Source organism: Pituophis catenifer, unplaced genomic scaffold, assembly GCF_029215685.1.
Source record: "Pituophis catenifer annectens isolate HBS135680 unplaced genomic scaffold, rPitCat1.0.hap2 SCAF_4, whole genome shotgun sequence".
Classification (NCBI taxonomy): domain Eukaryota; kingdom Metazoa; phylum Chordata; class Lepidosauria; order Squamata; family Colubridae; genus Pituophis; species Pituophis catenifer.
In genome coordinates, this window is record NW_027256884.1 from 78,861,404 (window position 1) to 78,879,381 (window position 17,978).

Genomic DNA, 17,978 nt, shown 5'->3' on the forward strand with positions numbered 1-17,978 from the left:
AGGTCCTTGTTTTAAAAAGCCAAACATGAAGAGAAAGGATATTAATTTATTTCATTCCATAAAGAGGAAGTGTATTAACTAAGTTTTCACTTCTGTTTTCAATATCATGCAAGATGGAGCAAGCATCTGCATATAATAATAATAATAATAATAATAATAATAATAATAATAATAATAATAATAATAATAATAATAATAATTTCACAAACTGACTACCTACAATGCCATGACCGCGTTGCTAAGATCATTCACTGGAAATTGTACTAGAAGTTTGGATTTGAGTATAGCAAAAGCCACTGGGAACATCAGGTTGAGAAAGTTTTAGAGAATGAGAAACTCAAGATCTTGTGGGACTTCAGGATTCAGACTGACAGGCACTTGGTCCACAACACACCCGACATAACAATAGTTGAAAAGAAAAAAGTATGGTTCATTGACATTGCAATACCTGGTGATGCACAGATTGAAGATAAGCAGCAAGAAAAAATCACAAAGTACCGGGACTTGCAAATTGAAGTTGAGCGACTGTGGAAAAAGAAATTGTGTGTTGTCCCGATTGTAATTGGAGCCCTTGGGGCAATACCCAAAGGGCTACCCCGCTATTTAGAAATTCTAAATTTACCGGACTTGAACATTTTGACTCTACAAAAAACCACCTTACTCGGAACAGCTTACATCCTCCAACGATACCTTAACAGTTCCTAGGTCCTTGGTTAGGGCTCAAACTGCTGAGCTATTAACCAGCCTCAAAGGCTGTGAATCTCACTAAAGATTAAATAATAATAATAATAATAATAATAATAATAATAATAATAATATAACGATAATGATAATGATGATGATGATGATGATAATAATAATAATAATAATAATAATAATAATAATAATAATAATAATAATAATAATAATATAGTCCTTTAAAGTATTTTCTCTTTACGACTTGCCTGTATCCAAAAAGTCATGGGAACATAAAGTGGAAAAAGTTATAGAAAATGAGAAGGTTGTGGGACTTTTGAATACAGACAGATTGTCACTTGGAACACAACATGCCAGATATCACAGTTGTCGAAAACCGAAACGTACGATTTATTGACATTGCGGTACCAGGAGATGCCAGAGTCGAAGAAAAAGAACTGGAAAAAATCATGAAATATCGCGACCTGGCCATTGAAACTACACGGCTATGGATGAAACATATAAGAGTGATACCCACTGTCATCGGGGCACTTGTTACCATGTCCAAGAATTTTATAAAATACATCAACAAATTGCAGCGGAACTGCAATAACACCAGCGGAACTGCAAAAAACTGCACTACTTGGAACATCGTACATTTTAAGAAGGTACTTGGTTGATACCTAGGATGCTGGCAGCAACCCATATCAACCATTAGCACCAGTCAATGGTATTTGTGATGCATTTTTGAATGTTCAGTTGACCAAGTTTCATGTTTGATGAATAAAAGAGAGAATATAGTCCTTTAAAGTCTTTTCTTCTTTTCATCTAAACGCAGCAAAATCATGCTTTGGAAATATCTCTTTTCTGCCACATCCTAGGACAGAGTCTCCATCTCATCCTCAGCTCATGAGAAATGTTTAACTCATCTTTAATTGCAACATGATCACAATATTATTCCAACACTGTCCAGTTGCAGCCTCAAAGCATATACAATATTCTACCTTTGGATCATTTATTACATTTTTCTGAGAAATTGAATTGTGTTTTTAAAATAAATATACTGAACATATACTGTTTGATTTTAGGCATTTTTACTAAAATGTGAGTTTTGTAAAGTTTTACTTGGTTCTGCTGTTGAATTTTGCTTTGTAAAGCAAAATTATACAGTTTTTTTTCTTCTTATGTTTTTTTTTCCACTTTGCCCCCCTTTGTCCTTTATTTTTTCCAATAAAGTATGGTCACCATACCTTGGAGCCTTTCTTCACTAGGATTTTTTTGCATAGCTCAGCCATTGCTGTATCACCATTTCCTGGGATAACCCAGGCTGTCCTCACTGGCTATCAAAATGAATTGATATCATTGATTGTAGTGGTAAGATTATTTTGAAGATGCTGATACTCCTCCTAAGATCAGGTATCTCCCCTAGGGGTTTATCGGTGGTTAACTACAGCTGGATTGATTACCTGAACTCATCCCCAAAAGAGGAGCAACTGGAACGAAATGTAGATGCTTTGACTCTCTGACAAATTAAGCAAGAAAAAAATGGGTTTGCAGGAGGGGACAATAGCTTATGCAACTCAATGTACACTTGCACTATATATTTAATATATCTATGCTTTATTGAAAGCATCTAATTGGTTGAGGCACTAGTATAAGTTCTAGTTCCAGGTTGGGCACTGTTCTGTCCCCGTCTCCACACACACACACACACACAACCAGCCGAGGGTTAAGGAAGCACTTGGCACGCACACAAGTTGTTATCAGAAACTTGGCAGCAATACGAGCACCGACTGCCAAGGGCTTTACTTCACCAGATAAACAGAAATACATACAATTTGCAAATAGTCCAGTTCAAAACAAGAAACTTTCGGCAGATTTAGGCATTGTTCAAGTGACTAGCCAGAGTTAGTTTTTGTTCGTCACAGAGTCTTAAACAGCCACCACACTCTCTTATATAGTCTCTGGGGTGTGGTCCAGTGACTCAGTTATAATCCCTGGCACGCCTCCTTAACTGCTGCAACCGTTTATCACGCCTTCGTTGGCGTGGATCCAGGAACGACAGATCGCCTCCCTCGCTCTCATCGGAGACACCTGGCTCCTGGCTAATCTCCTCTTCCTCGGCCGGCACCTGAGGCAGTGCCAGAGGGGAGGGGCCTGGAGAGGGAGGCCTGGCCGACTCCTCTCCCTCGTGTTCGGAGCCTTCCTCCGATAAGATAGGCTCGGAGGGCGGGGCCACAACAGGCACAAAGTGAGAGCTGTGTGACCTTGGGCCAGTTGCTTTTTCTCAGAAGGCAAAGGACTTCCAAAATCTTGCCCACTTGTCTGGGCAGTCTCCAGGACTAACGCCTACTCAAAGACACACACACATACACATACACACAGAAAAGAGTTTACTTTACCCTTTGGCTTTAGTGTAAAGGATAGATTAAATTGAAGGAATGCTTAATAAAGTATTTATTGAGGTTCATAACTGAACTTGGCCGGCTGCCTAACCAGGGCCAACTTTAGTCCTGAAACCTGGAACTCCATAAACAATTCTGCATCTAACAAATATAATGCATTCCTTGCTTTATATTTGAAGAAATACATATGAAGGTAAAAAGTACTCAAGTGCATCTGAAGAGTATGATTATTGTTTGAATTGTTGTTTTATCTTATGGAAGAGGCCCTGTACAATAGCATCAATCTCAATCTTTATTTATTGATTAGCCCTTGGGCCATATCAACAATAGCATCAATAAAAATTGGTTTGTTTCTGGATTTATCTTCATATAGTATCTTTATTTTGTTAAACAGAAGAAACCTGAACATTTTTTCTCACTTGAGATAGTTCAAAAATAGAAATAGGAACTAGTATTGCAACATAAAGTCAGAAATGCAAACTGTTCACAGCTGATGCATATGACTGGAAATCCCCTCATGAAATGCAAATTCGCATAGTATCATGTTGGAAAATTAAATATGAGAATTCCCCGCTGGAAAATCCAAGATTACCAGTGATTTGCCATTTCAATGCTTTTTAATGCTTGCTATTGCATAACACAAGGCTCAAACATTTTACTGCTTGAAACAATGTCTTAATTTTATACTGGGATGGAATATGATCTGCCATCTTATATGATTTTAATAAGGTAGGTTAGAGATACAAATACCATAAAGGGCTCAGGAGGGGCGGTTTAGGGATTGCTGTTCTTCCTTCACAAACAGCATAAATTAGGAGTTCAGGAATTTTCACTTGTTTAGATTGATTAATTAGCTTGATTTTTATTCTGCTTTGCTATTTTTATAAATAACCAAGGGAACATACATAATACTCTTTCCTCCTTCCATTTTCCCCATAACAACAACCATGGGAAGTGAGTTGGGCTGAGAGAGAGTGACTGGCCAGCCGACTTCCATGCTTAAAGTGGGACTACACTTCACAGTCTCCTGGTTTCTAGGCCAGCACCTTAACTACTATACTAAACCGGTTCTGAAGTAATCACAACTATATGACACCCAAACCCAAACAAGTTGTAATTTGCTTAATTGAGGTTGGTGATGATCAAATTTTAAGACATAGTATATGAAAGCATTTTGTTTTTAATAACTCAGTGGTTCTTGAACTATTTGACCAACTATCCTTTTTTCTGATCTCAAATAATGTCATTATCCCTATTAAAGAAAACAAAACTTTCTTGTATGACACAAGTGTCTCAGCTGTGGCAATGTCAAACTGAATCTTTGACTCATAAACAAGCTATTATAAATTGTTCCACTAATCCCAGAATATGCCCAAATGACCTTCAGTTGATGATAGCCCCACTTAAGAGTAATTGTATATACCATATTTTTTGGAGTATAAGACTCTCCGGACTATAAGACGCACCTAGCTTTTGGGAAGGAAAACAAGAAAAAAAAATCTGTCAGAATATTCATGACTGGGAAGACATGGTAACAAGGTCAGCCAATGAATAGGCATAGCAACTAAATCAGCCAATTGGAAGCTGAGACAGACTGGAGCCAGGGCATGTCTTAGTCTGCAGCTTCTGATTCTGTGTGGAGAAAGAGAAACTGAAAGCAGTCTGTGCATCAGTGGTGAAATCTGAACTGGTTTACTACTGGTTTGCTGGCTGCGCATGAACGCTGCGTGCCAAATGCATGCTGAGCATGTGCATGCACAGTGCCCACCATGCACCAAATGCGAGGTGTGCATGCACAGTGCACACCAAAAGGAGGCATGGGGTAAGTAGAACCATGCACAGGATGTGTGTGATCAGCTGTGGCACCCTAATAGGTTGTAAAAAAATGCTTTTAAAAGTAAAAAAAAGGCTGTGATGATTGCGCGCCACAGCTGTGATAGTCAGAGCCTTTTTTTACCTTTTAAAAGCATTTTTTTTACAACCCATTCGCCTGAATAGGTTGTAAAAAAATGCTTTTAAAAGTAAAAAAAAAAGCTCTGACAATCGCATGTCATAGCTGTGATTGTCAGAGCCTTTTTTTTTTACCTTTTAAAAGCATTCGCTGTATAAGATGGACAGTTTTCTACCCACTTTTTTTTGGGGGGGGGAAGTGTATCTTGTACTCCGAAAAATACGGGTATGTGCCTCTGTCACCTATAAGATGACTCTTGGTGTCTATATAAAATAGAGGTAGGTTGACTTCAAAAGCTCTTTGAATCAAACTTGACTCTTAATTAACTACCAGTACAGATTTCTTGGCAACTGTATGCTTTCTTTCATAATGTTTCCCCCCCAACTTTCTCAATCCAATCTAAAACTCTAGTACTTTCTGGTAGTCTGCCTTCCAAGTACTAACCAGATCCAAATTATCTTAATCCTGGAATCCAAACTGAGCCAAGTGCTGCTACTGTTGAGATGTAGAGTGTCTTCTAACGTGTTTGTGATAGGAACAGCATCTAGCAATCTTAACTGAAAAGGATCCAAATGATAGTTATGGATACATTACATTTTAGGCCTTTGGGGGTCAAGAGCCCAGAGTAAAAGCTTTAGAAATATATATAGATTACAAGCTGTTAAACATTTAATACATATGCATCATACTTTAGAAAGTAATTACATAGGAATTTTATTTAGCCAAAGGGTGAGATAAGAAATTGCTTATATTTTTAAAAGACTAAACCCTATTACATGTTTTATTATTACTTGGAAGTGAAAAGATTATAAGAAAACAATTATTTACTTATATTCAAGGGTTTTCTCTTTGGCTCAGTTTTGTTGCAAGCAAATCTACTTCAAGCACTAAAAAAAATTTGCACACTTTAAAAACATAATTTGGAATTTAAAAATAGAAGCCTTATTTAAAATATAGTATATGAACATTAAAAGTAAATAGAATTGATTAGAAAACTTCGTTATAATGCATTCATTCAAAATATGAATACCAGTATATGTAAAGGTCTGGAGAACCAAAATGTCTTTGGTACACTGTGGAGGGTATTCAGAAGCTGAGGGGCTACCCTAAAAATGTCTGCTCCTACACAATTCGTCAGTCCCTCTCAGCATGGGAGTGGGTGAGAACAGGGTTTCTGTTTTAGGCTATAGGAAGGCACATAAAGGAAGAGTATTATTTTAGATAGTATGATTGCAAACCATGAAGAACCTCTTGTTAATAGCAGCACTTTGAAGTTGACAAAATACAATACTAATCCTTGAGAGCCCTTTGGGCAGGGTGAAATCTAAATTTTTTTGCTACCGGTTCTGTGGGCGTGGCTTAATTAGTGGGCGGGGCTTGGTGGTAAGGTGACTGGGTGGGCGTGGCCAAGTCAATGTCACTTCTTTGCCCTTTTTTAACCTACAAAACACAACACAACACAACTGGCTCACCCACAATGTAAAAGCAGCTGTGCTAGACTCAAAATGGCCCCGCAACAAGCAGGAACCTCACACAGCCCCAAAAAGCCCCAAAAAACAACTTTCACACTTTACACACACACAACACAACACAACTGGCTCATCCACAATGTAAAAGCAGCTGTGCTAGACCCAAAATGGCCCCTGCAACAAGCAGGAACCTCACACAGCCACAAAAAGCCCAAAAAACCAACTTTCACACTTTACACACACAAAATTCCACTTACAGCTTTGTGAGATTTTGTGTGTTTGTGTAGTTAGAGTGAAACACTACAGAAACACACTAAATCTCAGAAAGCTGCACAAATATTATTTTATTTTAATTTATTTTTATTTTTATATAAAAGCAGCTAAATTTAAAACTTCCTAAACTTTAAATGGCTAGGTCTGAAAAAAGAACAACTAAAAAAAAACCCAATTAACTATTTTTTTTAAAGCTCCCAAAGGGGAAAAAAACTTACCCAATAGAACAGGGGTCTCCAACCTTGGCAATTTTAAGACTTGTGGACCCAGAATTCCTCAGCCAGCTTTGCTGGGAGTTGAAGTCCAGAAGTCTAGGCAGGAAGGCAGTCAGGCAGAAAGAGCTGCTCACCGATGAGCTTGATTTGCAGGCAGGGAGATTCAGTTGCTTGCTGATGCATGGATTGCAATCCGTCATGTGATCAGCAGCTAAGGTAAGCAAGCTGGAGGCTGGGGGGGGAGGGGAGAAAAAAAGAAACTTTTTTTCTTTTATATGGCTCTGGCGATCCAAGCTGAGTTGCCTGATTAGCAGGCAACTTAGCTGGGATGTCAGAGCTTGGCTGGTCAGAGCCATTTAAAAGGAAAAAAAGGCTCTGATGATCACGGGGCTCAGCTGGGCATGGGGGGCGAGGGCAGGGATTTTTGCTACCGGTTCTCCGAACTGCCCGCCGCCATCACTACCTACTCGTCCGAGCTGGTCCGAACTGGGAGCATTTCACCCCTGCCTTTGGGTATAAAAGAAGTTGAGATGACAAAGGTCATGCTTCAGTGGACTTCAATCTTGAACATTCTTCCCTGCTACTGTTGAATTAACCATGAATTGTACAGAATTTTTCTCTATTTCATGAAATCAACGTTTGTTTGGTGATGTTAAATGATATCTGCATCTCTTGCTTGCTGTTGTGGCCCGCCAGCAGCCTGCGCAGATTGTGGCTGATCCCGACGACGATGAGGCTGGTGTGGTGTCGCGCCAGCAGCCTGTGCAGCCGGCGCTCAAGTCGGACAGCAAGGAGGCTGAAGAGGATGTGATGCCAGAGGCAGAGACTCAGCCAGGGCCTTCAGAACCTCCAGAGGCTCCTTCAAGTGAAAAGAGTGAAGTGTAGGAGCCTCTTCTCAATGCTCGAGCATGCAGGGCTGCCAAAAGGCAGGAGTGGCTACTCAGGAGGAGGTGTCCTCGAGAGTAAGGCTTGGGGTTAATTGGCCACTCCCTTAGCCTATTTAAGTTCCCACACAGATAGCAAATGATGCTGGAAACAACGTCTCCAGCAGAGCATTTTGAGAGTGAGTTTTTTGTTACAACTTGGTTTCTGGGCTGATTGCCAACCCTTGTCAGACTTTGTTTAATCTCTGTAATTCATAGCAGGCTCATAAGGACATTTGTGGTTAAAGCCTGCATTTTGAAAGGGGTCTGTTTGTATTAAACAGAGTTTTTGGAGCTGTGTGTGTTACATATCCTCCATCTCATTTTCACTCTGAATTTGAACAAAGGTGTTCAGGCATAAACAAAAATATTTTCACTCATATTTTAATAGAAGACCACAAGACGACATTCTAAAGCACACTGAGAAGGAGCACTTGGAATCTGGCAATATGTTGAAGTCTTATTAGCCTGGTAGATCTCCAGTGGGACCATGCCCTTCTGATTGGTCACCAGGTCCTCTACTTCTATGACTATTTTGGTTGTGGGTATAAGCTCAAATGACTTGATTGTGCAGGCTATTTCTTTTTATTTTTCCTAGCTTTGGAATAACAACCTAGCTAGAAACGAAACTGCTATGTCCCATTAGTAAGCTCACTAGTTTCTTTATGTGATCCTTAAGCTCATGAATTAACATTTGTCTCTTTTGATAAAAAGATCCAGTTACTGTTTCTGTGGTTCCTCCTCAGTGAGCCCTGCAAGTCCCTGCATGTTGACCACCCTACATTGCCAAGACAGGCTGGATTTCCTGCCAGTTAATGCTACAAGCTCATTGCTTTATATTATCATCATTCTCCAGTTCTTTGATGTTATAGGTGGGATAAACATTAATCTTGGGGGCTTTCTCCCCAATTATTCTTGCATATTAGAATGCTCCCCTCTGGTCTTCTGTGTTGCTTGGCATATTTGCTTGAATTACATGATTGCTTGGAAGATATGCAGAACTGGGGAAGCAGTGCTTTTATACTGAACTTTTGATAGAACATTGAACTCTTCCAGGAGATCAAAAGGTTACTTTATACCTAGAGCTTTTTTAGAAATTATGTCATTTCCAACCCAGTAATAGAAATTATGTATCTCCTGGATGGTCCCCCTTCTTGCTATGATAACCATGAATATATTCTGTAAGGTAGGCAAAATAGAGGGAGGGGGGAATCCCTGGCACTCACTCTGCCCAGGGGAACAACTGAAATGTGGGTTTCTACAAATAGATGATTCTGAGCAGCAGAAGAAAGGAACTTACATTCTACCTACCTAACATTCAAGTATGGGAGCAGAGTAACTCTCTATGTCCGTGATGGCGAACTTTTGGCACACATGCCACGGGTGGCATGCATAGCCATATCAGTGGGCACGCGAGCTCAGCTGATTTTCAGGCCTTCTCTTTCCTGCCTCCAGAGGGCCTCGAGGGTGGTAGAGAAGGCCCGTTTTTCTTTCTCATCTGGCTTCAGAGCCTTTCTAAGAATCTGGGGATGGCGAAAAAGGCCTTCCCTAACTCCTGGAGGCCCTCCAGAGGCAAAAAATGGCCCGTTTGCCAACCTCTGGTGGGACCAGAAAGCCTGTTTTTTGCTGTCCCCAGACTCCAGAGCCTCTCTAGGAGTCTGGGGAGGGCGAAAATGGCCTTCCCCAACCTCCCGGAGGTCCTCCAGAAGCCAAAAACCGCCCGTTTGCCAACTTCTGGTCCCACTGGAAGTTTCAAATGGGCCATTTCTGGCCTCTGGAGGGTCTCCGGGAGGGGGGAAGCCATTTTCACCCTCCCCAGACTCCTAGAGAGGCTCTGGAGCCAGGTGAGAGAGAAAAACGGGCCTACCGGGCCATCATGTGCCAGGAGGGGGGACGCACGCATGCGTGGGGGTGGGGTGCATAGAATTATGGGTGTGGGCATGTGCGTGCACAACCCCTCGCCCCCCCTCCTGGCACACAATGGCAAAAAGGTTAGCCATCACTGCTCTATGGCCTCATTACCTGGGTGTAAAGGTAGGAAGTAAGGCAGGACAATTTTTATTTACATGTTTACTTTCTGACTCAAAGATGGAAGGAAAGTGAATTAACACTTTCCATTATTATATCTTATCTTCATACTTTCAAAGGATATGTAGGATCAGGGAAGGTATATAGGTCTACCATAGGGCAAAGCATTGGGGCTTTGTCTGTGATTCAGCAAAAATACAAAATAGGTTGTTGCTGCAAGAGACTTAAATTGACTGCTTGTCTGAAATAAAAGATGCATTCACCAATGACCAATTAGAGCAGGGGTGTCAAACCCAAGGCCTGCGGGCTACAACTGGCCTGTGGCGTGCTTAGATCTGGCCTGCGGAGCCGCCCTGGAAACAGCAAAGGACAGGCCTGCAGTGCCTCTGCCAGCAAAAATGGAGCTCGGAAGGGCCGCATGTGGCCATCCCAGGCCCCGTTTTAGGCCGCAACAGCCTCCTGCAGCTGTCTGCTAGTGAAAATGGGGCTCTGTTTTCACTGGCAGAGGGCTGCAGAGGGCCGTCATGGCCAAAAATGGGGGACCATGCGCACCCCTGAGCTCCATTTTTGCTGGGAGAGGGCTAGCAAAACAAACTAAAAACAAAACAATGTTTCCTCCTTTGCATTTGAGCATGCAAGAAGGGACAGGAAAGGAGAATGAGAAAGAGGAAAGATAAAGAAAAAGAAGGAAAGATGGGAAGAGAGCAAGGAAGGAAAAAGAAGGGAAGGAAAAAGAAAAGGAAGGAAGGAAGAACGATTATAGTGAGTGTGAGTGAGGGCCTGAGGGAAGTTCTGCCTTGGCACTAGGCTAAGGTGACCAGATTTTAACATTGGTAAAGAGGGACATTGTGGGCGTGGCTTATTTTGTGGGCGTGGCTAGCTGGTCATGTGATTGGGTGGCCATGGCTATGTGTATAGGGTAAGGTGAACAGATTTTAACATTGGTAAGAGGGACACCATTGTGGGCGTGGCTTATTGTGTGGGCATGGCTTGGAGGCCATGTGACTGGGTGGGCGTGGCTAGCTGGTCATGTGACCGGGTGGCCATGGCTATGTGTATAGGGACTACTCAGAGGGCTGGAAAGTCATTTCTGACAGGTCCTCACACTTTTGACCATCCTCACATTTATGCCCGTGCAGCATTCTTAATAACCATGTCACTCATTTCACAACTGCTTCTCTTCACCATGATGACAAGATAGGGCAAAAATGTAAAATGTGAGGACAGTCGTAAGTTCAAGGACTGGTCAAAAGTGCGAGGACTAGTCAAAAATAACTTTTTCAGCCCTCTGAGTAGTCCATATGCACAAAAGGACTAACCAGAGGGCTGAAAAAAGTCATTTCTGACAGGTCCTCGCACTTTTGACTGGTCCTCACACTTATGACCATCCTCACATTTATGCCCGTGCAGCATTCTTAACAACCATGTCACTCATTTCACAACTGCTTCTCTTCACCATGATGACAAGATAGGGCAAAAATGTAAAATGTGAGGACAGTCGTAAGTTCGAGGACTGGTCAAAAGTGCGAGGACCAGTCAAAAATAACTTTTCCAGCCCTCTGAGTAGTCCATATGCATAAAAGGATACAGTAATAGAGAGGGATGAAGGAAGGGAAGGGAAATTAGAGTAGGAGTGACAGTAAGAGAGGGAGGAAGAGAGGAGGAGAAGGAGAAAGGAAGAGGAAATAGGGAGGAGAAGAAGAGGGTGGGGGGAAGAGAAAGTAAGAAGGAAAGAAAAGACAGAGGTGGTAGGTTTGAGGAGAAAGATTGCTGTATAATAAAAAAGATGAAAGGGAAGAAAGCCAACCCCAAACAAATATAAAGATATTAAGATAAAGAATGAATTGTTAAACTTTAAAGAATAAAAGAGAACAAATATGAATAAATAGCAATAATTAGAAACACACATACAAACATACAATGTATTTTCTTTGAACAGAATATTTGGCTGGTTCACAAATTTAAACAGTGTTTAGTCATTTCAATTAAATTTACAATTTCTATATTTCCTTTTTTCCATATTTATTCCTCATCTATTTTTTTAAAAAAACAATATTACCCTTCATCCTCATCTCTAATCTTAATCAAATTCAATTTTTCCCTTCTATTCTATATTATACCCCTTCCCATTGTCATCTTTTTATATCCATCCTCACATTGGTTAATTATGTAATTATGTAATACAGTTGTTTAATACAAATTCAACATTTTAATATAAATCAATTAGTTATATAACTATCTTTTTTGTATATTAATCAATATGAACATGAATATTCCAATTATTTCCATGCAATCCAATTTCTTACAAATCAATTAATTATACTTACCAATAATAATAAACCAAATAATTTCCCCCATATATTCCTCCAAACCACAACTTAACCATTTCTGCTTTCAACACAGTATACAATTAATAGTATCTCAATTATTACAATTCCCTAGTTAAAAAGAGCTTTTTTTTCTTTTGTGTTTTAAAATCTTGAACTCTCCTCTTTTGCCCTAAATAATTTCCCATTGTTTGCACCTACCTTTTTTGGTGAGGAAAAGGAAAATAAATCTGCTGCCTAATTTTCCAACGTTGCAAGCAAACAGCAAAGCCAACCGCCTGTTTTACTTTCAGTTTCGTTTTGAGCTTGGTTTGCACAAAGAGAAAAAAAAAACTGCTGAGCAATTTAGCAAGAGCAGAGCCCTGCGCAAATCAGCTGAGAGGGGGAAGCCGAGCTAATCAACGTAGGGCGGCCCTTTGAAGCCCCGCGGCAAGAGTTTAAACAGGTTTTTTCCCTCTAGCCATCAGCTGGGACTCAGGAGGCAGCCGGGACTCAGGAGGCAGAATGAAAAATCGGGACTTTTTTAAAACGCCGTGGGACGCAGGACAAATTGCTCAAAAGCGGGACTGTCCCGCCAGAAGTGGGACGTCTGGTCACCTTACACTAGGCCACCACAGGTGCCCCCAATATGAGTGACATCGAGCTGGCCATGCTCACCCTGGCCATGCCCACCCCAGCCCCCTGAGGTCAAACACAACCCTGAGGCGGCCCTCAATGAAATAGAGTTTGATACCCCTGTATTAGAGGAAACCATAATGATCCAAGGCTGGCTGTAGATTTTCACAGATTGACTATTCTAACAGGCTTTTCTTCTAATATGACTTGCCAGAAAAATGTCCTTTTGGTTGGTGGTAATTAAGCTTGGTCCTTTAAGGAAGGCTTTGAATGATTTTTTTTAAACCATACCAAACATTTTAATACATTCTAAGACACTAATACCACTAATAAATTGTGTCCATTTTTTTTTTGTTTTATTATTTTACTAGATTTCCTGTTTTGTGATTTCTAAAGGACTTTACTAAAATATACAGGGGTGGGGAGAGAGAGATTATTTTAAAGTTTAAATATGTAAAAATATTTCACAATAATTTTAATTATAAATTTCTTATTGTAATAAAAGGTTGGGTTATGCAATACATATATAGGACTTTCATGAATATAGATACTAACATTGATTAACACATGTCTGTTTTTATTTCAAATTTCATTTGGTCTTTAAAGAATAGCCTCTGACAATGCCCTTGAAATCCTGGTAGGAATCAGAGGTGGTATTCAGCAGGTTCTGACCAGTTCTGGAGAACCGGTAGTGGAAATTTTGAGTAGTTTGGAGAACTACCTCTGTCTGGCCCCGCCCCCATCTATTCTCTGAGTCCCAGCTGATCGTGAGGAAATGGGGATTTTGCAGTAACCTTCCCCTGGAGTGGGGAGGAAATGGAGATTTTACAGTATCCTTCTCCTGCCACACCCACCAAGCCATGCCACACCCACCTGCCACACCCACAGAACCGGTAGTAAAAAATTTTGAATCCTACCACTGGTAGGAATATATGGAAGAATCCCTCAGGTATTGTCAAATGTTTAATGTTAATACTTAAAACTTTAAAGATTGCCATTAATACTTTATCCAAACCTAGAAAGACTAGAAGCCAACACATCTTACAAAGGCCCAGCATAGAATATCGAAACAATTTAGTTCATTTAACAATATTGTAATTGTCTTGTGCATTAATTTGATCCTTCCTTCCTTCCTTCCTTCCTTCCTTCCTTCCCTCCCTCCTTCCTTCCCTCTCTCCCTCCTTTATAGCTCATATTTTTCTGACAGAAATAGTAGACTGAAAGCAGTGAACAGCAATATTTTGAAACCTCAATACAGCAATATTTTAAAAGGGACAAAATATTTTCTAAAAGAGTCAAGATGCCTTAATATTTGAGAAAGCTTTCATTAGGATGGGTAAGAGAAGAAGCTCCAGAACCTGTGACTTCTTTCCTGGAGGACCTGAAATTGTGTTTTATATGATTTTATTTATTTATCAAATTTATATCTCCCCATCTCACAAGAAGTAATTCTGTGAGGCACACAATCAAACAAAGCAATATAAAAGTTATTATAAAAAGAATCATAATTTGTTTTTATTTAATAATTTTAATTATTAAAATTAAAGATTTATTTATTTATTTATTTATTTATTTATTAAATTTTTATACCGCCCCCTCTCCCGAAGGACTCGGGGCGGTGAACAGCCAAGATTAAAAAACATATAATATAAACATTAAAATACATTTAAAAGAAAAATTAAATCCAAAATGGTTCCCCAATTTAAAACGCCTTACCCATAACCCTATAATTAAACAAATTTAAAATTTCCACATTTAAAAGGGGGAAGATTTAGGCCAGGCTGGCTTGATGAAATAGAAGAGTCTTAAGTGCGCGGCGGAAGGTGCGCAGATCCGGGATCCTCCGTATCTCCGGGGGGAGCTCGTTCCAGATCGTAGGTGCCCCCACAGAGAAGGCTCTCCCCCTAGGGGCCGACAGCCGACATTGTTTGGCCGACAGCACCTGGAGGAGCCCCTCTCTATGGGAGCGTACTGGCCGGTGGGAGGCTATTGGTGGTAGCAGGCGGTCCCGTAGCTGGTCTTGTGACCGGGTGGCCATGGCTATGTGTATAGGGACTACTCAGAGGGCTGAAAAAAGTCATTTCTGACAGGTCCTCGCACTTTTGACTGGTCCTCACACTTATGACCATCCTCACATTTATGCCTGTGCAGCATTCTTAACAACCATGTCACTCATTTCACAACTGCTTCTCTTCAACATGGTGACAAGATAGGGCAAAAAACGTAAAATGTGAGGACAGTCGTAAATTCGAGGACTGTTCAAAAGTGCGAGGACCAGTCAAAAATAACCTTTTCAGCCCTCTGAGTAGTCCCTGTACACAAAAGGACTACCCAGAGGGCTGAAAAAAAGTGATTTCTGACAGGTCCTCGCACTTTTGACTGGTCTTCGCAGTTATGACTGGTCATCATTTATGCCCATTGTAGCATTCTTAACAACCGTGTCACTCATTTCACAACTGCTTCTCTTCACCATGGTGACAAGATAGGGCAAAAACGTAAATTGTGAGGACAGTCGTAAGTTCGAGGACTGGTCAAAAGTGCGAGGACCAGTCAAAAATAACTTTTTCAGCCCTCTGAGTAGTCCATATGCATAAAAGGATACAGCAATAGAGAGGGATGAAGGAAGGAGAAGAGAGATGGAAGAAGAATGGAGAGAGAGGGAAGGAAGAGAAGGGAGGAAGGAAGGGAAGGGAAATTAGAGTAGGAGTGCGGGTAAGAGAAGGAGGAAGAGAGGAGGAGAAGGAGAAAGGAAGAGGAAGTAGGGAGAAGAAGAAGAGGGGGGGAAGAGAAAGTAAGAAGGAAAGAAAAGAGAGAGGTGGTAGGTTTGAGGAGAAAGATTGCTGTACAATAAAAAAGATGAAAGGGAAGAAAGCCAACCCCAAACAAATATAAAGATATTAAGATAAAGAATGAATTGTTAAACTTTAAAGAATAAAAGAGAACAAATATGAATAAATAGCAATAATTAGAAACACACATACAAACATACAACGTATTTTCTTTGAACAGAGTATTTGGCCAGTTCACAAATTTAAACAGTTGTAGGAGGTTAGCACCCACCCCTTTCCTAGAAGAATGAAGTATTAAAAAGGCAGAATATTATATTTCCCTGGATGAGAAATGGAGAAGCATATTTTACAGACAAAGCAGCTCCCACCTTCCTGCCCCCCACCCTTTGTTAATGGGCCAGAGGCAGAAAGTCAATCCTTTGTCAAAGGACATTTGCAACACAACAGCAACAGAAACTAACACAATGGGCCCCATCTAGCAACCGAAACTCACCACACGTGACCTGGGAAGCATGTAACCTGGGAAGCACATGTGACCATCAGCCAGCAAGGCTAGCTAAGACCCCCACCCCCTGGGAGTCTGACAACCAATCAGGATACTCTTTCGGGGGCCCAAGAAATGCAAAGCCAGAGAGAGCATAAAAACCCGAGGATTTACTGTATCTGCCCCTTTTCTGTTCAGGAACTCAAGCCATGTGATCCTGTCCACCATTAAACAATCTTTCCAAGCAGTCTCCATGTTTCCAGTGTCTTTTTCCCCACTTGGAGCAGAACCCAGAAGGATATTTCTTCCAACACAGTGTTTAGTCATTTCAATTAAATTTACAATTTCTATATTTCCTTTTTACCATATTTATTCCTCATCTATTTTTTTTAAAAACCAATATTACCCTTCATCCTCATCTCTAATCTTAATCAAATTCAATTTTTCCCTTCTATTCTATATTCTACCCCTTCGCATTGTCATCTATTTTTATATCTATCCTCACATTGGTTAATTATGTAATTATGTAATACAGTTGTTTAATACAAATTCAACATTTTAATATAAATCAATTAGTTATATAACTATCTTTTTTGTATATTAATCAATATGAACATGAATATTCCAATTATTTCCATGCAATCCAATTTCTTACAAATCAATTAATTATATTTACCAATAATAATAAACCAAATAATTTCCCCCATATATTCCTCCAAACCACAACTTAACCATTTCTGCTTTCAACACAATATACAATAGTATCTCAATTATTACAATTCCCTAGTTAAATAGAGTTTTTTTTCTTTTGTGTTTTAAAATCTTGAACCTCCTCTTTTGCCCTATATTTCCCATTGTTTGCAGTTTTGCACCTACCTTTTTTGGTGAGGAAAAAGAAAAAGAAATCTCTCTGCCTCATTTTGTCACGTTGCAGCAAAGACCCTGCTTACTTTCAATTTCGCTTTTTCAACAGAGCTAGGGGGAAAAAAATCTCCTCCAGGAATCTACCTCTTTGCAGCTAGCTAGCAACAGAGCCCTCCGCAAAACAGCTGAGAGTAGGGCGGCTCTTTGAAGCCCCACGGCACGAATTTAAAGTTTTTTTCCCTCTAGCCATCAGCTGGGACTCCGGAGGCAGCAATAGATTGGGAGTGGGCGGGGTAAGCGAACGGCAACCGACGATCCAACAGAGGCAGAGGGTGAGGGTGAGTGAAGGCAGGTGAAATGAGGACCCAGTTTGTGGGGGCAATAAGCTGACTTTGTATAAAATATACAAAAGAATGAACGCTATTGCTTAAAGCATTGTAAGCCGCCCTGAGTCTCCGGAGAAGGGCGGCATATAAATCAAATTAAAAAAAAAAAGGCATGGGGGGGGCGAGAAAGGGCTTTGGCGACCCCTGTGAAATGGCCGTTCGACCCCCAAAGGGGTCACGACCCCCAGGTTGAGAACCGCTGCTCTAGACAACTCTTGTTTCATCTCCCTCAGCTCCTCTGTAAAGCATAAGAAGTGACAGTATCCCCAAGAGAGAAGAGGCTGCATGGGTACAATGTGATCCAGTGGTGGGTTTCAAAATTTTTTACTACCGGTTTTGTGGGTGTGGCTTGGTGGATGTGGCATGGCTTGGGTGTGACTTGGTGGGCGTGTCAGGGGAAGGTTACTGCAATTTTTCCCTTCTATTCTATATTCTACCCCTTCGCATTGTCATCTATTTTTATATCCATCCTCACATTGGTTAATTATGTAATTATGTAATACAATTGTTTAATACAAATTCAACATTTTAATATAAATCAATTAGTTATATAACTATCTTTTTTGTATATTAA